Consider the following 25,405-nt stretch of genomic DNA (forward strand, 5'->3'; position numbering starts at 1 on the left):
CGGGATTAGGCAGTAAAGACCGGTTAACCAACCAGCTGTCAGGGGAGAGTTTTTCTCCTGTTGACTGAGAGCTGCCGACAGTTGTTTCCTCTCTGTTACTGTCAGGAGATAATTCAGTCAACAGACTTTGAACTGCAGATAAGAGAGGAAGAGGATGATCTCAGGGACGGGCCCATTCTAATTGGGGTGTGGGCGAAAGGGCCGAGGGCACAGAGAGGGGGGCAGGAGGCGGGTGTATGAGAACTGGAGAGGGCCAAGAGAGATGAAAATTCAGACCGATTAGTTTCCACCATAGTTTTAATATGTGGAATAAAATGAAATAAATGTTTGTAGTTTAATGATTTAAACATTATAAGTTTGTTTTTCCTGAAAATTTGGATTTTTAAGTCCCACTCCAATGATCTTTTAATCTATCTTAAAAGCGTTACCGGTGGTCTTTTAAATTAAGATTATGCCGTTGTTAGATTAAAAAACAAAAAACAAAAAATATATAATTTTCTCGGACAGAGTTTCTGCAGAGCAACAGGAGTTCATCAGGAATTCGTTTCTGAATTGTGGGCTGGACTGTTGGCCTGCCCTCATTTCCCATCATCCATCCGTTTACACTCTCTGGCTAGCTTACAGCCCCTCACAACCCTAAGCTAACATTAGCGTTGCATTAAAAACGCCGAGCAATATCAGAGTTGATCAGTCGTACAGTTTTAAGCCAGAGTCCAGCTCGGACGAGAAAAATGAGGACGTACATGGATCTATTTGTCTGCAGGTGGATGCATCAGAATGGAGCGGAGGAGGAATCTTTGGGGCCACCAACTGTAGCACCTCTGTCTCTGCTGCAAGCTTTTTCTAGCTGCATTTTTTTGTCTGCTCCGGATTCACCACAATTTGAATTAATTAATACTCAGGAATGCAATAGACATAATTTTCTTTATACAGTGCTCCCCTGTGCGTTTCTTTATTCGCGGTTTCACATATTTGTGAGTTGTTGTTTTTTCAGTCACATGACTCCTCTGGTTCTTTACAAAAACTGACAACTCAACACACATTTTGCTTCCAAAGATGCTGCGGGAGAGTCCTCCATCATGATAAAAATGCTACAAGAATATTGTTAAAAACATAATTTTAATTGTAGTGGGTCTTCAATAGGAAACATTTAAATAATTTTGTATTTAAATTAAGATTTTGATCTCTATCAAATCCTGTGGTTGCCTCCATAACATCTCCTTCACTCTCTACCTTGTGACCCGTTCAGGCTGGGTACTGATCTGATCGTCCCGTTCTTTTCCGCTCTTATTATAAACGTGAAAAGATGGGGGATAGGAAATTGATTTTACGATAAACTTTTGACAAAGTTGCTTTTGTCTTTTGGGCACATGGGTTTGCGTGGTTGCCAGGTGTTGTGCGACGTAACCTCCCTCTGTACCTCGTGCTCCGTGGCATGGTGCACGATGAAAGGCCCCGAGTGGCCCATCAAAGGATCTATTGAGCTGCATCCCCGAGCAGGACAAGGGCCACAGTGTGGACCGTGGAAATTCGACACTGTCCGACAGAAGTTCCACACAGCCCACTCAGCACCATGCTGACAGCCTCGCTCGCTGAAGATCACGAGCTCTTCTGCTAGTCCATTCTCTGCTTACCTGCAGGGATGAGCAAAAGGAAAAAAAAAAATAAATGATGAATTCTCCATTACAGCAGAAGATGCAAACATTTAGGAATCCCAAGCTGTCTTAATAGAATAAAAAAAAATCATCACTAGTCAAGATGAATGCATGGCAGAATACAGTTGTATTGCACATTCTAACCATTAACTGTATATGAGAACTGGACCGATAAGTGTAATGTTTCCAGGCTCCAACCAAATTAAGTCATATTTTTTTCACGAAATGGAGCCAGATGTCATCAGTAAGCAGTGCACCACATACATTTATTGAAGCATCTGATTGGCCAGTTTATAACATGAACAACTTGCACTACAGAAAAAAATAGGATTAGTAAGAACATGTTAATAACAGAAAGAGTGAACTAAATCCATATGTACATGATCGTATATTACCTTTGGAATACTGATAAACAAATTATTTATGAAAAAGTTATTTTTCGTGAGTTTTTTCCTACCTGGAAGTAAAACAACTCGCTTCCTGAAGCTCCGTGTCGCTGCGTGTGGCTGCGGCCCATTTCATGATGTCATCCAAGAGCCTTTCTGTCTTCTTTTCTCCCACAAAAAAAAATGTATTCAAATTTTTTCAAAGATTGATGCACAAACCATATATCTGCTTTTAGTAGCCCTGCCCTAAGGAGCCCCGCGTCTAACTGTTTGAGCTGGTATTTATTGAAGACATGACACAATTGGAAGATATGTGGTATTCTATACGGTATTTCTCTATGGAGAAATTGAGTGATGGTGTTAGACTGGGGAGGGTGCTGGAGTGGGCGGTTCACATCCTGCTGATGTCAGCACGGTAGCACTCGCATGTTTTCATGGGTATGGGAGGGGCTGCTGCTGAGAGCGCAGGTTTATAAAGGATTACTCTTAAATACACAAATGGATCAAAATACCGCTTTAGGGTTCTTCATAGAGAGGAATGAACACTATTATACACTTAAAACCGCAAAAAATACAATTTTCATGGTATGGCCTCTTTAACATTTGAAAACATTTTTTTTTCCGAAAAATTGTTCAAATGCAATGCATTGTGGTTCATATTCACTAATGTAGTGAGCATTGATGCACACTTTTTTTTACAAAAATTGCTTGGGAATTTCAAGAGCATTTGATATTGGAATTGCAGATTTGGACAGCACTACAAAATGGTGAACACCTACAATGGTGCTCAATCCCTGTGATTATATAGCTCTATAAAAATGGGTTTCTGTTTTCCTTTTTAATTTGGCTCTTTCCATCTCTTTTACTCTTCAACTAAAGTTTGTGAAGCAAAAATATTTAACTGGTATAAAAAATAATAATAAAATAAACACTGCTTAATAACTATGAATGAAAATCTTAAGCAATTTCTCCTGATTCCATATAAATACGTTTATCAAGGTACACTCTAAAATGAAGTGATCTGACAGCTTGAAAACCCTGTAGCGTACGTCACTATCTGATTCTAGCGAATGTAACTACAGCTGGAAGTGGCTTGGTGTGAAATGTTGAATCTGTGAAAATGTTACTCATCTTGCCCCAGGTTTTTTCTTTTACAGCTCTGAGAAATACTTGGCGCTACATATTTACTTAGTGCAAATAATTAATTTATTCTACATGATCAATTTGAGGTTGGCACCCATAAATCGCTACTAAATCTGAGTCTGATCAGAGTTCAACTGGTTCAGCTTTCAACCAGCGTTCAATGGAAGCGCATTTTGTACGTAGAGCCGGATAACAGTTTTAAAAACTTGCAGAATGCTGCATAAACACAACAGTATTAAACACAGAATAAAACAGAACGCACATTTACCAGCATTTACATTGACGTTTCATTGGAAGTGGTTGCTTGAACGCGTGTTTTTGAGTGCAGCATTAGAGGTACTAAGCTAGTAGTGAGTTGCATACAAATTTTGCGTGCATATATTTTTTAATAAAACTTGAAAATCAGAAGTTATTCACAGCCTTTTACTGCCCTTTCCTCTTTGAGTCACATTTTAGGTTAACTTCCATTGTGCATAATTCCTTAAAGCCCAAATATTGCGACATAATAATGCAAAACAACTGATTGATAATTGCAACCATTTTTCTTTTTGTTTCTTTGCATGCATTCATTGAGAGGAGTGCAGCAACGGTACCTAGGACTTTCAAAGGACTTGCTGCAAACTCCCCTCACATCCACTTCAAAGCTGAGGATCTTTCATCAGAATGATCTTATTAACCAAGCACCTCCTGAATGTCCTGCACAGATAAAAACTCTGTGTTTTAATGAAGTGTAATATAATTTTAACTGTGAGTCGCTCAAATTAGCAGTGGATGGGTAATGGCTGGACTGCTCCTCTCAGCAATGCCCTCAAATAAGCCTCACCTGCGAGGTGATAAAAGAGCATCGGGACCGTTCAATCACCAGCAGTCGACAGGCCGCTGTCCCCGGCCAACAACAACAGGTATTAATAGACGAGAGACGTGACCGCAGGAAATTATGCACCTCCTAACTGTTCCTTCATGCGGTTTTATATAAAATGCAACAAAGCTGTAAAACCTTTTGGTTATTTCTTTTTTGGCGTGAGTGAAAAATCAAATTCGTTCTTCACCTGATAAATTTTGATAGAAAACATCAGCTATCCGAACCCAGTGCCTTTACAGGAAACAACCTTAAATAATAACAGTTGTTTATGTTGACACCGCGGCTGATGTTTGTTGCCCGCTAATATATTGCACAGGCAGGGTGGAGCAGTTGTCTCTGCTGTGCACCTGCAGCAGCCATTCAGGCTGAAGTCTATAAATCCAGTTTTTGAGAAGGGGGGGTGCTCGCTGGACCTCAGAGGTGTCTCTTCTGTCACCTCACCCAATGGGAAGCATCAGATAGGAGCTTTAGGTGGTGCACACAGGCTTTATCTGAGAACTTTGATCCGCACACTCCGGCGGGCTGTGCGTATACAAATCACTACGGCCTTGTTAGCATAGTTTAGTGAAGATGTCAGCTTTATGAGGGCGAGGATGCTTGCTGCGCCGTGTCAGGAGCGGCAAAGGGAGGGGCTCACCCACAAGGTGGGGGGACACAAACCTTGCACTGTAAATTTAGGTCTATGGAATGGGGGGCTGTGAAATGATGGTATTGGTGGGGGGGGTCCCAGAGCTGTGTAGATTGTTGTGAACCCGGGAGGCTCTCTGTGATTTAACAGGGACACACCAGAGCGGGCAGAATAGAAAGGAGAGAATGGAATTTCTGCTTCTAATAAAAAAACTCCATGTTTTCTGATTTATAATAAATAATAACGTGACCGTAAATCAGGGAAGATGCCTTTTCCTGTGCTTATAATCCTAGCTACGATAAATGGACATTTGCTCATAAGCGATGTTGTAGGTTGGTGTGTACGTGTGTGTGTGTGAGTCTGAGTTGTTGGCATTATTAGATTGTTAATCTCATTTCCTCTCTGATGATTGAAAATGGAGAGAGGCTTGGAGTTTATCAGGCAGATAAATGGATGGCCCATCCTCTGAGAAGATCTAATCTGTCATGCGTCAAGGCCGGGGTTCACCTGCCGCCAGATAATAACCATGTCGAAGGGCACCGATGATTTAGAAGAGCTCGGCTCTTTGTTTGCCTCTGCAAACACCTGATGGTTTCATTAATTAACCGACCACAATTAGCAGCCGACGTGATGCCAGGTAGAATTCTTCAGGAGACACGTTAAAGAGCAGAGCGGACCTCCATTAGGGCTGACCTTTCCTGTGAAATTACTGGTATTTGTGGTTTAATTTGGATTTCAATGAAAACGTCATTTTTATTCTTGCAGCTGTGGTCCTTTTTCTGCCTTTGGACTGAAATGCATTTCTTTTTTTCTGGCAGCCTGCAGGCTGTTAATTATGATCCTTTTAAATTAAATTAATAGAATGTCACTATGATTTTTTTTTTTTTTTTTTAATGTCCTACAGGTTAAAGAGTAGAAAACATATGGTTCCTGTCTTGAATTAGGTATGGCCTCCATACATTAAATACATATAAATACAAATTAAAACTTCAGTTTTATATCATTTCTTTTTAAAGCTGTTGGCTATTTACGATTTATTTAAAAAAATGATTTTAAAAAATTATTATTTTTGTAAAAATATGCATGGCTAAATATTTTTATGAACTAAACTTTATTAAAGTTAGTTTTTTAATCCTTTATCTCCACACACAGCAGTCCATTCTCATCTTTTCCTCGACTCAGGCCCCTCGCTGCTGCCTCTTTTCATCTCATTTTATCTATTTCTTATCCCCCGTTTGTGCAAACTCACACTCACGCATGCACGGAACCTCACAAAGACGTACACATTCCCGCTGCCACTCGCGTGCATTTATTTATTCGTTATATTTCCTAATTCAGTTTGACGAATGAGTGGCAGCTTGACACTTCATTCAGCAAGATTAATAGAACGACACAATATTTACGTGGCAGAGACAGCCAATTATCCCACCATCTATCATCCAGATTATCTTTCTGATTGAAAACTACTCGTCCATGTAATCGGAATTATTTGGAATTAGAAGGGAATTTATGGCTTCTTGTGTCACTTTTCCTGGACGATGGTAAATTAGAATCATTAGATACATAAAGAGAGAATGGGAAACGGGACAAATAAGAAGTGTGAAATAATGGCACACATTTTCTCTTCCAGATGTAGCTTTTAATGAAGCCCTTTTTTAAGTTAATATCAGATCAAATTCATGTGCAGTGTAAGTCATGTCTTGTGTTAATAATGCTCATAATTCCTACCAATAAATGGGCATAATCATTTCCCGAGGGTTTTTATTCATCAGAACTTTAAGCACTTTTAACTTTGAAAATGCTCAGATTGCATCAACACTGACAGCTCCATGAGTGTCGATCGGTGTCGTCGTGTTTTATTTGTCCGCCTTATTCGCCACAGAATCTACATTCGTTTCCTCCCTCCACCTCCGTCCTTCATCCTCTGTTGATTAATTCACCCGACTCTTCTCCGTCTCACCCCGCTGTACTTGGCATTCTGTTTCCATATATCACCTTTTTGTACCACTCTCGTCTCAAACTTTCATCACCCGATTAATTTATCTAATCTCTCAGCTTGGCTTAATGTCTTTGAGGTCTTTCGTGGCAAAAACCGCGTCTTCATTCTCAAACTAATGAAAATTAAAAGAACATAACAAAGAGCAGATCTATGATGCGGGCGACAAGCTGTGTGAAATTGGTCGGGGACGGCTCGTTGTTGAGTTTCCTGACGTCTTTTTGGCTGAACATCACCTCTGCGGAACCTGGAAATAGTTTTACATCTATATAGAAGATGAAAATAGGCGGATAATGCAATCTGTTGCTTAAATGGTCAATAACAGACCAAAAATAAATGTAGTTAATACGGTTTATGGTACACGAATTGACTAGGCATTTCTGCTTTATAGGTCTTTAGTAATGAAATTTGGAAAGTGACGTTTCATCCATTTAGGAGATCCCGGGAGTCTAAAAGCCTGGCTCCCAGTCATTTCTTCTTTTAGAAACGGTGAAAATTGCCACATATCACAATGTTGCAGAGGTCTGATTTTATTTGCCAGAGAGCGTTCAGACTTATAAATGGGATTATGCCATCCCAATATAGTACTTCAACAACTCGCTTGTTTATTTTTATCCTTCTATTAGGGGGGCCGAATCTTTAGCGGGTGCCAAAATTATCCTGCAAATTGCTGACGGGGAAAAATGAAAGGTCTCTAACGGTTATTATAAGCAATCTGTCTGCATTGAAGCACAATGTGACTGCTGCGCTTGCGATACCAACGAGGTGACCTCAGCGTGAGGAGAGACATGTTGAAAGTCAGACACACCGTCTGGATGGGACCACCAGGAACGAACGCGCGCCGCACTCACATCCCACAAAAGGACACAAGTCAAGGAATGAGGGAGTGCTGAGTTCATAGAACCCTGAATGGATGCACTACTTTAGGTTTTTATCTGTATTTTGAGACAAAAGGGTTTTATTTGATGGAAGGGTCAGTTCATGAGGTGTAGAGCAACACTGAGGAAACTAAAGACTTCAGAACTTCACAAAATGTAAAAACAATCTTTTTCAGAAGTTTGTTTTTGTTAAAAGTTGTGTTTTTGTGTTTAAGTGAATCTTGTTTAATTTGAGTTATTTTTGTCACACTTTCTATTAAAAATCTTAATTTTTACATTGTATGCTGAATATCAGAATGTCAGTGTACATTGTATAAATATGTTTGCATATTTTCTTCAAATTTATATATATATATTGTTTAATTCTTCCCAATGAATTAAAACAGTCATACATGTGTTTATGTAAAACATCTTCCTTTACTGTTCATGGATTGTCTTTGACAGTTTTTTTTTTTTTTAATGATGGATAGCTGCTGGAGAAGATGGTATTTTGGATATTTCTCTGGAGTTTGAAGACTCACTCTTTGAACCCCTGGGAGCAAATTAACAGTATTGAGCTTCCAGTAACCTTTCTCCATCCTAACTGACATTTATCCTCCTCCTTGCCTTGGGCCTGGGCGTATGGCAGGAGAGAATGCACAGAGTTGCTGCGTATGTTAAGGACTGGCCGCGTGTGTTAATGTTGGGGTTTCTTTGTGTGTGATGTGAGAATGTGTAAATGCCTGCACTTGGGTGGGTTTTTTTTGTTTGTTTTTTTGAGTGAGGAGGCAGTCCAGCTGTTATGTGTAAATGTATTCTATAAATTGACGGTAGCTACAGCAGAAAAGATGCTGAATGGAGAAAAAAAAGTTTAAAAAAAAGATAAAAATTATGTCCACTTCTGGAATGAAATGTGGTTTTGCTTTTAACATTTTTTTTTATTAGAGGTTGCATTCATAAATGGGTTCTGACTCTACTTTGTTTTTTCTACTTGTAATATAACGCAGCAAATGTAAAAAAAGAAAAAAGAAGAAAGTTTGAACCCGAACAGGTCTAAAATTTTTCTCCTCTCATCCATTTATTTGACACTCTGAGCATTTAAATATATACCCAAATACACATAGGGCTTTACCTTTGCTGCAACAAAAAAAACCAGCATTTTTTTTGCAATACATAAATTATTATATGCAGAATTTCTCATTTGCATCTTCAGTTTCTTTTAAAATTGTTTGACATTTATGTTAAAAACCTTGTAGACTTAATGCATCAATAAACTGGTAAAAAAAATATTAAAATTATTTCTGAGTGAAAGAAAGAATAAAGATCTCCAATGTGTTTATAATCTTAGTTGTTTTTTTAAGTTAAATAGTCCTAATAAAGTCAAATTAAACTTTATTTTCATGCCTTACTAACACAAAGTGGTTTACAAAATAAAAAGCTTCTTTCAAACTTAAAAATCAAAAGTAAATATATATATATATATATATATATATATATATAAACAGCTCTCCGAGCTCCAAACATAATGAAACTTAAAACAATATATAAATAAGACTTTCAATGGAAAAATAAATACAAATAGAAATTTGGTTTGTGCATTGGAGTGCAGAAATATTACTTTTTCAACCCTTTCCACTCATGATCATACGGGAAGTTCACAATATGATAACACCAAATTAAAACAAGTTTCAAGTTGTTTATTAAAAAAGATTGTTTTACATATATAACAGTCATTGCATCGAGATCCGAAAATATGAAGGAGAGGTTGCAATAGATCAATTAATGTACAATTAAAAAGATATAAAGATCTAAACAAGACGTCGAGTTCCCTGACTAACTGAAGTGCTGCGGGTGAACAGAAACGGGAATATGGTATAGTAGATGAACCATATATCGGAGCTGTCGCGGTGCTAATAGAGGAAGTGGAGCAAAGGGTCAGGAGTCCTGAGCACCTCTGTGGAAGATTAATGACCCCAGAGCTGCAGAAGCGAAAGACAGACAGAAGGAGGGAGAGTTTAAAACAGGGCCCTGTCTCCTTCAAACAGCAGAGCTGCTTGATGTTTGCTGAAGGGTGGTGAGATTAACTTCACTCTGCGCTAAAATGGCTTCAGAGTGATCCAACAATTTCTTAGTCTGATTCTCATGCAAAAAGAAATTGAAACTAGGTGACATGGTGACCCGAGAACGTCCCACTACATACTGATACAGCGGTAGAATTTGTATTCAGCAAAAGCATCTTCACTAAAGATGCGTTTAGGCACTGATGACACCAGAGATCTGTATGATCACCCCCAGCAGCATGAAAAAGAAAAAAGATATCATCATTACCTCAACACAAAGGCAGTCCCTACGTTGTTAAAACAATTTCCCCCCTTCTAATGTAGCTGTCAGAGCGCGCAGGACTAGTTCCAAGAGTTAAGTTCCAGGCCCCCACCCTTCCCCGCCTGCCTGGGGAATCGCGGCCGGTGCGAGCCTCATTTCCTCATCAAACACAGCACTAGTGATTTGGAATATTTATGAGGCTCTCAATTTAAGTTAAACATTTAACAAAAAAGCGTCCCATTAAAATGAGACAGCAGAAAGGGTTAAGATCCCAGTGGGCAGCCAAAGCTAAAAATTAAACATGGAATGCTGGAGATGAATTAAAGTAGCAGGTCTAAGAGAGATTTCAGCTCAGCAGCATTACTGTATGGAGACAGTTGTGGCACGGCACGTTTCGAAATACTTATTTACTGACCGTGACAGGAAATCTAATAAAGGATGAAGACAAAATGCTTTGATGAAGTGACTGCTGGATCATTTTTAAAGAATCTGCATAATTATTTTATCAGACTTTGTAAATCAAAAGTTGCATAAATTTACTGTTATACTAAAAAAACGACAAATTAAATTATTTTTTTAATAACGTGATGCCAATTCAGGATCTCTGTAAACCAATAATAAAGTACCCAATCCTTCTGTTAAATACAGATAAATTGTTGCCAGCAGAACAATAAAATCTTGAAATATTGATATCACTGCTTGTAACAATGCTTCGGTCAGAGGGCACATGTAACACAATGCCATATTGACTCTATTGATAATCTATGGCTTCCTTTCATTCTTTCCCTCCTCTCTTCTTGTCTCCGTGGATCGGTCAGCCAGCACCAGGACTGCACTTCCCATACTTCCTGTTTTATCTGTGATCCCACAGGGACACTCCGCTGTCCATCAATCAAAGCCAGAAAAAGTCCAGGTGCTCTGCAGTGTTGAAAGAGGGATACGACTTGTGTAAATGTACAGTCTGTTAAACTGTAGTGTGCAAATGGACACAACTAAACAGGTTAATCCGAGAATATATAACCATTTTTTTGGATTCAGTACGTGCTTTTTTGAACTTTGCCAGAACATGCAAGTTTTGTAATGTTTGCTACTTGCTCTCACATCACAATAAGGTTTGGAGACACAGATATGTACCACATGGTTTACAAATTCAGTTGTTTTGTTAAAATAAAAATATTTTTTTTGTGTTTTTTAACATGTTCTTGTGCTATTTTTCCAATAATAGAGGGAATATATATATAAAAAAATTAAGGTTAAAATTGCCAAAAACTCCCTGGTCTGTTCCATTCTGATGCATCCCCTTACAGACAAAAAGATCCATGTATGTCTTAATTTTCTTCATCTGAGCTGGAATCTGGCTCAAAACTGTACAGCTGGATAGATCCAATATTGATCGCCATTTTTGTTTCAAAGATTATGTTAGCTTTGGGTTATGAATTGCTGTAAGCTAGTGGAAGTGTAAATAGATGGGTGATGGGAAGTAGGGGGAGACTTGTTCGGTCATGTCCACAACTCAGAGGCAAATTTCTAATGAAATCTTGCCGCTCTGCAGAAACTATGAAATTACATGTTTTGTTATTTTAGCTAATAATTACAATTAAAAACTACTGGGAATGCTTTTGAAATACATCAAAAAAGCATTGGAGTGAATCTTTAACAATCAATTTTTACATTTATTTTGGACAACTCTCTCTTCTCCACAGTTTGAAAACCAATGCCTAAGACTGAATAAGTTCGCACCATAACTTGCAAACGATGCTTATTTATGTAGTCCCTGGCAGCACTAAGGGATGTGAGTGATGGTCTGAGCCACTGGGACACTGCCTCAAGCCATCATGTGCCGCCCTTGAAGGTTCTCAATAAAATCTGCATCTGTGTGTACAAGCTGCACACTGTCTTTCTATATCCATCCGTCTGTCTGTCCTCCTTTGATTGTCTTAGTGTGGATTCTGGCCCTATTCCGTCAAACTAATCTACATTTTAAAGTCTGAATATAAAAAAGTAAGATGTTTAAACGTGGTGAGATTTTAAGTGCATAACGTCTAAACTGTAGCTGCTGCACACTGACCATATTTTATTTCACAATATCTGTGGAAAGCAAGTCTTCGGAAGTTCATTACGGCGTCTGATTTATTATAATGTCAACGGCTGATGCAAATGGTTTTCCACTGTTATCTTGTAGCCTGGTATGAAGGTCTTCCAAAGGCAGCCCCCCCATTGTGCTGGCGTGATCTCATTTTCTCAGCAAAGAGGTATACGGGTAGCCTCCTTCTGATCCACCTGGCAGGAGGGTGGTTTGCACTGAGACGAGCAGGCCAGAGCGCTGACCTCTGGGTAGAATCTCCAGCTTTGCTGGGCAGGCAGTCGGTTTGAGCCAACGACAGGGCGCAAAAGACCGAAGCTGTCGAGCTGTGATTAGCTGACATTGCTGCTAGATTTTGCAAGCTGTCCTATTCCCAAACATGGCTGACCAAAGGGGGCAGAGTGGCTAAAACAGGAATGAATTTATTGATCCTGCTGCTGCGATGAGAATGACACACACAAGCTATTTTTACAGGAGGGGGAACACACTGCAGGCAAAGGCATTTTTTACTGTGACGTAAAACAGAGAGGGACCAAGGTATGAATGTATTTTATTATTATTATTTTTTGTAGGAAAGTATGGTAAAAACCAAAAATAAAATTACACAAAACCTGTACGTTGATTTGCAGGAAGCTGTCAATAAAACCTTTTTTCCTCTAATTTGTTGTTGCACATAATATGGATGCTGCAGGTTTTTGGGTCGTCCAGGCCTGTGGAGTCATAGAAAGCAGCTAATGCATCTTAAGGGGACAGCAGGTGTGTCTTGCAGTTCCCTTACGGCCACCTCAATGGGTGTCACGGAAAGTATGGTTTTTGTGTGTGTGATTGGTGTTTTGTGGCATATTCCTAAGGTTGATATATAACTTGCTCACACTTTTGATGCTGTCCTTTGGTGCCCTTACACCACAGTCGAGTCATAAGTCAGGTGTGAGTAGTGACTGACACGTGTAGTATGTCCACACATTCTATGCTCTGTGTAATATCCTAATTTCTAATAGTCAGGTTGCACCGCAAGCATCACACAAGGAGCCAACAGATCCTCATCCCCAGGTTGTCACATATTGACATTTGATTAAGGACCCCTCCACGTCACTTTTTGACATTGTGGGTTTTCCAAACTTGTCATTTTTTGACGTGCTGGCTGTTCATAAAATCAAGGGTCCGCAACCCTTGGGACACGGTACCCGATGCGGAATGAGTCCAGTACCAGTACCCAAACCCAGTACTGGTACCCTAACCTGATAACGGTTCGTTCCCGGTAACGCATTTAGTAGCAGTTCAGGTCCGGTATCGCCTCCGGTGCTAGGTTAGGGTACCAGTACCAGAAAGCTCCACATCACGTACTGGTCTGGCTCCGGTTCGTGGCCTGGAAGTCAATGACCCATGATTTAATAGGAAGAGTAAACATGTCAAAAAAATGACGCGTTGGGAACACCCAGAAAGGTCAAAATTTGACGGGGGAGGGGTCCTCCACCAGGGTGCCTCATACACGTTTGCCTATTTGATGCCCACAGAGAACCCGTATCCACCCGTCAGGGTGGTTGTGTCTAAGGCTTAGCGTCTTATTTTTGAAGGATTTGGACAGTATCAATAACATCAGCCTTTGATTTTGCTCAAATGGACGATACGATAAAACAGAAAAGAAAAAAAGTATTTTTTCAAAGCAGACCAATACAATCTTCATGAGTGTTCCAGAGCTGCTTTGTCTGAAGACTGTTCATTTTCCCTCCATTCCACTAAACTCCTTCACGTTCCTTACATAGAGTGATTGCCATTAGGGAATGTGGACTGCAGAGTTCCAACGCCACCGATGATTAGAATATGGAATAAAAAAGCAAGCTCGGTGCTACCTAGGGTCCGTCATTGTGCCGCTATGGATGAGGGCTGACATTGATGAATACTGACCAAACGTTGGTATTCCACATGATGATTTTCCCTAATGAGAATTGATGAAAGCAGGGGAGAGGACTCAGGAACGGGTGATGAGAGCAGGGACGACTCATTAGAATCCAGTCATGCTAAGTTGAATGCCTTTTAAGGTGGGCAGGACTGCCGTGCAGAGCTATGCCACTCCAGCAGTTTTTCAATAAACATCAGCTGTTATCATTGATCAATATTGCCTCGCAAAGGAGGGCGTCAAATGAGATATATCCATGAGAGGAAAAAAAAAAAAAATCTATTGGCAATCTCCTCCCACTCTACAAAAAGTATGTATGCTGCAACACATCCATGTGGCATGGTATTTATGAAATGTGCACCAGCTCACGCATTTGTGATCTACACCAATCTCTGTATCCATATGTATGAAGCTGTGAAAACACCTGGATGTGAGATATTCGCAGGCCTCTGCTGTCCCTGCTGAAGCGACATCAGCTCGAGAAGCGTAGCAGGAACGCTGGTCTAGCAGATGGCAGCGAGAGCTTTTGAAAAGCCATGGCCCTGAACGAGCCGCAGGCAACCCCGGAGGCCGGCACTCAGCTCTCGCTCCACATGTGGCCAGCCAGGAAGGGCATTAAGTGGATAAAAGTTAATAGTGAACCAAGCCATTTACTATCATGTGCGTACTTTATGGAGCAAAACCGCCACTCCTGTGTGCAAAAGGGGCTGTGGCTAGAACCGGTTTAACTTTCAGATGCAGATAAAAGCTCTAAATGATCACGCTGTGCCATTTGTAGATTGTCACACTCTTGGAAAAACATTACAGGTAGTTTAATTGCTTGTTGTTGGGTTGATGAGAAAGCTCATAAGAGGAAATGTTATTCTTTCAGTCAAATGACTGACCACATAATGTGGCCCTGCTCATTTCAACATTTTCCATCCCAAATGTAGATGTTATTTCACCTCTCGTCTGCATGCCTCAGGCCACTGGATGTGTCACTCCACTATGGATAAGTGCAGATGAAGAGATAGACTTTTAATATCCAGAAGCTCATTTCACAAGGGGCTGGCAGGTCACAGTATGATGACAGCTAAACAAGCCAATCTGCAGGGTAAGCCACACAGATCACGAGGACCAAGACTTGTCTCTTGGTCTGCTTTAACTGAAACGTGTTGAACATCTTTATGTAGAGGGCTTTCTGTTGTCTTCAGCCACAGTGACTGACTTTCATTGGCAGATGCAAAGCAGGGAAATCTGAGGGGCACCTAATCGGATTGCCCCTCCTTTAATGTATTTGTTCTCAAATGAATTAGTTTATCTCTTTTCATCACAGAATGAAATCATTTATTTAATATGTGCTTTTACGCGCTTTCTCCTCTTTTCATAATTGGATTTAAACGACAGGTTTCCTTAAACATTTCCCCGTCACCATCTCCAAAATTGAATATTTTGAATTCTTGTGTTCATAAAGCCTTCTATTATTCCTCGCTTCCTGTTGAAATGTTTTTTTTTTTTTTAATCAGGCAATGGTAGAATAGTCTGAAGCCATTAACCTGCCTGACTCTCCACAGGCGCATCCTACTGACGGCATCGCTTATTAGAGAGATTGAAGATTATAGCCTAAATGAAGCCATTAGTTACGCAAAGCTAATGATCGTCTTATTTGTATGAATAAATCTGATTCATTTTCTTTGCTTAAGGCAAATATTACATCCCTCAAATAAATTTGATGGGAAAAGCTTCAAAACAAAAACCAAAACAACATCAGGACCCATAATGAAAGAAGTGGAGGCAGAGACACTTGCATCCATTCCTCTCTTCAGTTTATGGACCCCGTCATAGGGATTACCTCGGGTTTCAAAGAGGTTGATTATTTGATGCTTGCAAAGGTTTTGTTTGAATCGCCCCAGTTAAACGAGAAATTGCAAGCCGAGGAGAGAGGCTAATAACAGTTATTAACCCCGTGCGGGCGGCAGTGTAAAAGATCGCCACAATAACGAGGAACACCACCAAGGTTTGAGGCGCAGCTCAGCTAGCATACCCCCGAGGAGAAGCTAACTTATTAAAATAATGAATTAGCCGACCAGATTACTGCAGCCTGCGGCAAAGGCAATTATCCCCTTCCAAATCCCTGGACAGGGCTCCCTAGCGCCACCATAAAACAAGTGCTCAGAAAGCATGAGCCCTCCGCTCAACACAAATGAATAGTCTGTTAATTAGGATCTCTCCCGCTGCGGGTAGCCTTCCCGCCGCCATAACAGAAACCACTTACATGACAAGCAAAGGAGGAGGAGAAGGGAAAGTAATGGGTAGTTGGAGAATACATGTGACTGTCAACATTTTTTGCAGTGTGTAAAGTGTGACAGGAGGAAAACGTGGACAGTGAAGGACCCGAACAAGGGACAAGACCCAAAAAGAAACTTTAGGAACTCACAGGGACATCCCAGCTTCTCCCGAAACATCTTTAACTTTTAATATGATAGATCAAGGTGTACTCAATGTCTTTAAAGTCCCATTCCAATCATCTTTTAATCTATTTTGAAAGTGTTTCCAGTGTTTTTTATTATTATGATTATGCTGTTTTAGCCACACACTAAAAAAAAACAGTTGCTTCTAGGACATAGTTTCTGCAGAGCTGCAGTAGTTCAGCAGAAATTTACCTCTGGGTCGTGGTGGAGATTAACCCTTGCTAACTTTAGCAGTGCAGCAAAATGGCGACCAATATTTAAGCTATCCAACTGTTCGGTTTTGAGTCAGATGCCAGCTCAGACGAAGAAGACGTGCATGGATATATTTTCCTTACAGCCCCCCGATTGTAGTTTGTCTACACATTAAAGCTTTTTTGAACAACCTTTTTTCTTCTGCTCCTAATTAACCACAATTTGATAAAATAAATACTCAGAAACACAGCTTCAGTCTTAATTTTCTTCATATATGTACTCCATCATGACAACAATACCATGCTCGAGAACATTTTAAAAACACACAAAAAAGGTATCATCAATTCTTATAGATTAAGAAAAAAAAATCTGTCAGGATTCTGACTCCACCTCAGGATTCAGGATGTAGAAGTTATCAGTCTTGGCAGAGTCAGACAAGGACAGCAAAGAATTAGGTCAACGGCCACCCAAAAAAAGAACACACAATACTTTATGACATATATATATATATATATTTATATAAATACAGAACTATCACAGGGTTGACAGTGTGCACCAAATCTTGGATCCCTCATCAGTGGGTATCAGGAAGTTCTGAAGGCTGGATTCACCTTGTCCTGCATAGCTGTTCTAAGGATAAGTCCATAGAATGGAAACTGTGTCAAAAGCGGGAGACTGCCACACATAGCAGCCGCCTAACAGCTGTTTACCGTTTATAAGCATCGGGGCAAACGCTGACTAAAATCGTTGGAGTTTGTCCCTTTTTTGCTGGGAGTTATGTGGCTTAAAAATATTGTAAATGTTGAGAAACATAATGTTTTTATGTGCTCTAAAGTAACAATTTATGAGTCACACAAATATGCCATGCGTGAAACAAGACAATTTGCCGGTGTACTGTATAAAAATGCCTGGAAGGCTTGACATGAATGCAATTTTGTGTAATTTGAATGCTTTTCATGAGGCAAGGACTCCTTTGAACTGTCTTAAAAAGCTCATCCACCATGATAGCAGCCAGTGGCCCTGGGTATAGGAGTCATGTCGACAGGCCCAATTAATGATGAGGCGTCTGAGAGTGAATGAATGAGGAGCTTTGAGAGGATTCCTCCACCTTAAATCCTTCTGTGCTGCTGCTCCCAGACTGCCTGTGAAGAACAATCAAACAGCAGCTACCCCCTCCTATTTATCACTTTAAGACATTAGCCAGACATGGGCTTGAATATTAACCAGCTCCTTTACCAGGAGAGTTCCACACCAAAGGCTGCGTGTGGCAACATACATTTTTAATCACTGGGGAAAACTGGGGCTCTCTATTACAATCATCTATCGCTGTGTGCTTAACTTGAACATTTCTTGGTCTCCTAAATTAAGAAACTAATTTTAGTAATTGCTCCTTTTTTGGATAAGAGCTTTAAAGTTGATTTTTTGTGGACATTAGGGTTCATATTTTTTATTAGAAAATCCTGAAGTATTTGTGAACTCTCAGTGACTGCCTGTGCTGTCCTGGGCTTCTTCATGTCTAGGACGACGGGGCTGCAAAGGCAGGTTGGACAGGCACTGGACCATGAACTGGCCTTTCACTATTTAATTGGAGTCATGTTCTCCAGAGCCTAGAGCTTCTCTTTTCCCCACATTGGCTTCTCCTGCTCTGGGCCTGTGGTGGGAACAGGACTGGCGGGGCGCAGGTACCAGACTTGCAGGGAGATGATCTGTTCACCCCATCATCCCCCTGTGGCCCCTCCTACTGTGACACATGGCGCCCTGGTAACAAGGTCAATCTAATGTGGTGGCACCACAGGGCGAGTCAGCCCTATTATCAAGAGAAGATTTATCTTAAGAAAAATCAAAAAGAGAATGAGATCTCCGCTCCTATGCTATTTGCATAAGGCGACAAGGTTTTCCGTATCCAGAAGCTTTCCTTCGAAGTTCGTCAAGGGTAACCTCTCAGTTGATATGCCTCCTAAAATAACTTGATTAAAACATCAAAACGAAAATGTGTTTAAAGCTTTTAAAAATTTTAGACATGATTATTATTTCCAAACACTTTTGATAAGGAATGTAGAGCAGAGGTAAAAACTGAACTTTATAGATTTATTTTAAGAAGAAAATTTATAGTGTTTTAAAGTGCTGCGTTTCCCTAATGTGTTTATTAAATGATCCATGCATTACACATCGATATATAATGCAAAAAGAAACATATAGCAATAGGTATTAACTTCATGCATAAAAATACAAGAACTTTTCTGTTTGTCACATTGTCCCAAAGTAAAAGTTTTATTGAACTGTTAAAGTGAATCAAACCTCTGTTACAAAACGTGACATGAAATTTACATGAAAAAAAGTAAAAAAAATCCTTCCAAAACCTCCATTATTATATAGAAAGTTCATTGACAATGTCAAATTATCTCGCGTGTTTTTGCTGAATGCATGACAATAGATTGAAGATTTATCTATATAAGAGAAATTGCTAAAGAATAGCTGGAAAATTTGTCAAAAACTTTTAGAAAAAATATTGACAGAAATAATTCTTTCCCTAAGATTTTTTGTTTTGTTTTGTAGTGGTATTTGTTTTTTTTTTTTTTTTTTTTGTTTTTTTCCAGTAAAATAAACGATTAAATCTCTCAAGGCAGATAATGCATTCATGGGCTTTTTTCTGTCATTATTTTTAAAACTCTTATTTTCTAACTTGTTCTTTTTAGTAGAGGAACAAAGAGATGTAACACAGAGAGCTTCTTGTTGGGGAGAATTTTATGTATGAATTGAGGTTATTTTTTGGGTTAAAAAAAGCTTTTATTTTGAGTTGACATCTTTGTGATGGACTATAAGCATCCAAAGTGTACACTACTTTCACCCAACTTTGGCTCTAACAACCCCATGACCTGAAAAAGGGTTTTGTAGTTTTAAAAAATGGTTGGTTGGATGGATTTTTTTAAGAGCTCAACTCTACAGATATTTAGGTTTTCTGAAACTTTGGTTTGAATTTTTATTTCCTGCCCCTAATTCTGGTAAGTTGGATACTAAAGGAAACCCATATTATGATATCAGTGTATCTTGCTTTAAATGTATCTCAAGGTTCATTTGGATAGGTTCCCAAAAATCCAAAGAAACTGTCTAAAAACAGCTAGAATGATTCTAATAAGCAATAAGAGCTAAAAGTTCAAGCTAGAAGCTGGAATTATTTGTACCTCCTATGAATCTTCGGACTGATTTATTTCTTTATTCTCAGACCATTGTGTATATGTGAGAACTATTTGTGTTGCTAACACACACAGATGACTTTAAAACTTTTTAATATTTTTTTTCAATAATGACAAAGAACAAAAAGCAATAAAAGCTTCTTTTACGTTTATCTCGAACACATAAATGGCTTTCCCTTCAGTTTAAAGTGGTAGACCTTTGCTCTACTTTTGCCATTGTAGGAAAAGGGCACTGATAGGAAAGCAGATAGGACTGATCAATAAAAAGTCAGTTTTCTCTGTTGGCCTTCCATCATATCGGCCCAGTATTTGTGTTCCGTAGGGGTGTGGAGAGACGTCGGGTAAAGTGGTGGCATGGGCGTGCTTTTGCCCTTTTATCAATCAGGATTTTAATTACACACGTCCAGGGCGACAGCTAGATTAAAAACCAATCGACGCTATCGGCCACAAAATCTAATTACTGTTTATTGACAGATAAGGGCAGACCCCCTTCACTTCTAAATAAGATAACCCTCCTAATACACAATTTAGAGCAGCTTGTACTGTCCATTCAAGACTTATAATAAAGTAAGCAGGAAGAAAAATATTCATAACAACAATTAGTTGTTAGTTACCTGGTAGAATTGGCATTTCATCTTTCTTTAAAAATATAAATGCTTTTCTTTGACTAAAGCTTTTTTTTCTTTAATTTCATAAATTATTGTTTGTACTGGATGACCTGGATGACAAACAATTGAGCCATAGTGTCTCCTGGAGACATGGGTTCCCCGGGCAACAGTCCACCCTCAGCTTCCACCATGTCGTCCTCTGCGATCTAAAATCTGCCCCTCGACAGCCCCCCCACCCACCCCCTGTGCACTTTCCCTTTAAAAACTGAGAATCTGCCTCAGGTAAATATGGAGTAAATGATTGGATTATTGTTCTTTCATTCGGCTGTGTAGTAATGGGTGGATTATAAACATTGCAGGGTATAGATTTCCTGTCAGATCCTATGAATCAAACATCCTTATCTCATTTCCAGACTGCCGCCCACCCAACGCTAGCATCTCCCAGCCTGGGAGTCTGTGAGAGCACGGGGAGCCCTTATTCATGCACACGCTCACACACAAGAGGTAAACACAGTCCGACTGACAACCAGACATGCCCCAGAAGCCACACACACACAAATTGGTTAGACAGTGAGAGACAGAGAGACTCTTGTCACCCTGCACAACACAGGCACTCCAAAGTCCATTCGAAGATTTCAAAAACCACTTAGGTCTCCTGTCCATATTTGTTAAGCAAGCAAATCTAAAGGCTACAGTGGAATGAATTCAAAGAGAGAGGAGGACCAGCTTTGGAAAAAGCATCAGAGTGAGGGGGAAAGGGAGAAAGATGTCTCCTAAATGAAATTTAGGCGAGGTTGGGATGGAGGGTGGCTGACAGCAGGTGGAGGGAGAGAGTCTCTGGATCCCTTGATTTAGTTTATATTGCAAAGAAAAATGTTTGGGTTGAAATTATGCTGCATTTTGACCAAGGCTAGAGATTGATGCCTGATTCCTCTGATGCTTGGACATCATATCAGTGGTTGGGTCTGATACGTTTCATATTTTTTCCTCTGTCTGCCTGCCTTTCTGCCTCTTCGCTGAGTGTCTTTTCAGTGGATTACCAACAATGTAATTGAGTTATGGAGCTTTGTGGACCAGCAACTGCTGCACAAATATGCTTTTGTTGGAATCCATCACGATGCCCTGCACAACCGCGGTATGCAAAAGCCAGAAAACAACGCAAACCAAAAACAAATCACAGAATAGTACCCGCACACCACCAGACAGCCAAAAATGAATATCCTATTCTTTATGATTTTAGGGTGTGGCATTTTTAGATTGTTTGCTTGGTTTTTATTAATATTTTTCATGTTTTGACAAAAAGGGTTTATGAAAAGGAAATCTGAATTGTTTTGAGTGAGCTGGCAAGTATTTTAAACAGGCTTGGGAGTTTGTTTTTGGGGCTGCTGAACCACCAACATTTTAGAAACATGTAAAAGGTCATGTCTTGGGTGTCTTTGCTTTGATTTTTGTTAAATGGGTTCTATTGCAGTGTTTCCTTGACTCTTCCACTTTTACTTAATTCAATTTCATTTTATTTATATAGCCCAATATCACAAAATAAATGTCTCATCTGGTTTCATACAAGTAAGTGTACAAAAACAGAAAGCCAGTCATAAAATCTAAACAATAACTGGTTGCTAAACTAAATTAAGCAGACTAAGCTAAACTGGGTATCCCTGCCCTAAGACCTTCCTTCTCGGTAAGGAAAAAAATCCTAAAAAAAACAAAAAAGAAAGAATAAGCAACCTTAGGTATGTTCGCTTGAAGTAGGGATCTTCTCCTTGTACTGTTACAGAGGAATTAGCTAATCTATGGCTCAATGTGAATTCTTCCCTTCTCCCTTCCTCTTCATTTAGCCCTCCAAACGGAGAGTTATGAAAAAATAATGTCTCACTTTTCATTCAATTATGTCAACAATAACCGCCTGTCCGCTAGCGTTAGCACAGAGCTTCCAGTACTTGAATATACATAACGATAGCAGTTTTATAACTTTAAAAAGGTCACGCTACAGCAAAAAATCATTACTTATATTTAAATGTAAACTTCTGTGCTTCAGACGGCACCCACATGAAGAAAAGCATTTCTCAGCGCGGCGGGGTTTACCCCCCCGACAGAGGACTTTGTTTCCATAACTTGAAGGGTGAAATAAAAAAATAAAAAAAGTTTCCTGGACATGACTTGCACTTAAACTGCCCCCTCAAATGGAGGGGAAGGGGAAGGGAGAAGGGAAGAATTCAGATTGGGCCAACAACTACATGTTTAAATAATGTTGATCCCTATGTCCTTAGGTCGCTGGCGGCGAGGTCCTCAGCCAAGACAAGCCAGAGACGAGGTCCACGACCAACAACAGGAGCACAGACGAACCACGTGGAATCTGAAATCTCTCCTGCTCCCCCGGAGAAGAGTTCCAAAGAGGGACAACACATGAACTGCACTGCACTAAACAGAAGCCTAGATAAGCATAAATAAAAAAATAATAATAAACAATTAAAAATAGAGGAGAGGAGAAGTCAAATTACTTAGGGAATCCTGTTTTGTTCTTTCTAATCAAATCCTTCTCAAACACACCTCCTTTATGATTGTCATTTCAAAGACAGTGTGATTTTGGTGTTTTTAATTTGTTCTTGTAGCAGTTTTCTGATAATGGAAGAAACTTATAAAGAGCATTAACTTTTGAAAGAGAGGGTATTTGTGACAGAAAATACGGGCCACAAGCTCTCTGCTCCGAGCTCTCAGGGAGGGATGGGGGGTGTTACTCCCCCCAACTGTCCACAACATAGAGGGGCATTTCTACTAAACTATTGCCACTCTGCAGAAACTGTCACTGAATTATTTTTTTTTTGGCTAAAAATGGCATAAGTGAGGGCTCAGTCCCAGCTCTTGAATAACAACCCCACACTATAACAGCCACTCCACCAAACTTGACACAATTCAGTCAGACAAAAATTTCTTTCTTGGCAACTGGAAAACCAAGACTTCGCCAGTTGGAGAAGCATGAATCATCATTCCAGAGATTATGTGTTGTAGAGTTCAGTGTAAAGGGGATTTACACCACAGCATCCAAAGATTTGCATTGCACTTGGTGATGTATGGATGGTTAGCAGCTGCTGGGTCGTGAAAATCCATTGAACAAAGCTGTGGACTGTTGTTAGGCTAATTCAAAATTCACAAAAAGACAGAGGTCTGTGGACCATGAAATATTTATTAGTTCAGATATTTCATAACGGGATTAGTTCCACAGGTGGTTTCCATCAGAGTGCCACGCTGGTATTCAGATTTTTTTGTATAAATGAATCAATATATAGATATATGTATTCATTTGTTTAAAAATGTTTCTCATTTTGCTTTTTAAAATACAGTGAATGTTGATGCTTGTTGTCTCAGAGCTGCTGCAAAAAAATATCTTGAGATTTTAAAAACATTTTAATGAATACGAAAAGTAAAGTCAGCTAGTGTGTTAGTATCCATTTTAAAGAAACATCAGAGAGAATACTTAAAGTGTCAGATGAAAATGAAATTTTGTGGAACTTCTGAAATGACAGCTGCACGAAAAAGATCGGTAAGACCATTTTATGGCAAATTTTATTGTCTTGGTCAGTCAAATATAATCCCATGTGTAAATTGTTTGATTTTTTTTTTTTTTATTTGGAGTTTGCTGGAAGCTCTTCACTTCTGATTAATTCACTGGGAACTGAACAGGATTGCTGTTGTCATTCCTTAGTGTGCACGCTCCATGCCATTACATTTATAGATTTTCTCTTTGATGGGATAATTTGGTCTTTATATCTCTCCCAAATGAAGTGATCCTCGGTGCTCCGCGCACAGCTCAGTGTCCAGGACCCATTTTCAAATACAGTTAATCGCATTCGAAAAGAATCAATGATACTTTGGCGCTGACAATATCATTCTTTTAATGTCGCTTAATTTCCTCAGCGAAATGATTACATCAATAGCCTGGAACCCATTTCTACCTTTCAGCATGAATTAATCTATTAAGGATAATAATTACACATTTATAACGGATGGGGGTTTTGGTACTCAGAGGCAAACGCCGTCCTGGTCATTGTGTGCACTATCCTGACTGTCATTCATCCAGTCTGTGAATTACTCCATCATGCTGGGAAAATAAATAAAGAAAGGTGATGCAGCTCCTTGGTGGCCTTGTTGTGAGATAGCCCTCCCTCTAGTGGAGATGAGGCTGCTGTCAGCCAGGTTCACCTCCCAAATAACAGCTGAGGCAGCAAAAGCTGAAGAGGAAGAGGAAGTAGTTCCTATTATGTTTACATTTGTTATAATTATTCAGTAATATTGAAGATCTATTTTTACATTTTATTTTGATAGGTAAATGTAAATATATAAAACAATTAATTCAGTGGTACCACACCAATATATATGTATTTGTTTATACAAAATTAATCAAGTTTGATAAGCGTGTGAATGCGTGTTATGTGAGACAGTAACTGTGATCTGTGCAAGAGGACCTAACGCAGCTCTCATTTATTCATCAGCAGTGGAAACTAGCAGAGTTTAGCTAGTGTAGCTCCTCACCTGGCGTTTTCTCAGGTGAAAGCCCACCCACCTGATGGTCGGGAGGGAAGGAGGGGGGCAGGTGGGTAGAAGAAGCCCAATTAGGGCCTCTTGGAAATCACGCTGTACTCTTTATAACAGCTGAGCGCAGAGGAGAGGACGGAGAGTGATGGAGGCGCAGGAGTTAGCTGAGCTGTGACATGAAAGTTTAGGTAAAATTAGAAAAAAAGAGGGTAAATCGTTCTAATTTACCCGCGTGAACTATAGTCACACCTGACCCGGCGCTCCGCTTTCCGGTGGATGGGGTTCGGTGCTGCCGCGACGTCCCGGAGACTCCACGCAAGCCGGGGGGGATGTGACATGAAGGTACACATTCATCAATGCAGTCGACGCACAGCGTTCAAATCTGCCCTGCTTTAAAGCTTGTCTTAATTGAGTATACGTTGAAATGGCACGCGCGCGACTTTGTGGTAGAATGCAGGCACGTGCACATTCAGTCAAGCTAGCTTCCCCCCAGGGAACTGAGACACATTTATAAAATTAATTTAAAATTTTAAAGCTGCAAATTGCCATAAAGAATAACAGTTTGAGATACTTTTGTTAGTTTTTTTTTTTTTTTTTTT

The 25,405-nt window shown here is 39.7% G+C and overlaps 1 protein-coding gene across 2 annotated transcripts in view; it reads left to right on the plus strand.

The window, feature by feature from the left end:
* The first annotated feature begins 24,820 nt into the window (after positions 1-24,820).
* Positions 24,821-25,405, plus strand: part of esrrb (estrogen-related receptor beta) — a 40,142-nt gene continuing 39,557 nt past the window's right edge. For both annotated transcript variants that reach the window (XM_024274808.2, XM_024274829.2), the window contains exon 1: positions 24,821-25,148. The gene's annotated coding sequence lies outside the window, so the exon portion shown is untranslated. The remainder of the gene's footprint in view (positions 25,149-25,405) is intronic.

This window comes from Oryzias melastigma, linkage group LG22, assembly GCF_002922805.2.
Source record: "Oryzias melastigma strain HK-1 linkage group LG22, ASM292280v2, whole genome shotgun sequence".
Taxonomy (NCBI): Eukaryota; Metazoa; Chordata; class Actinopteri; order Beloniformes; family Adrianichthyidae; genus Oryzias; species Oryzias melastigma.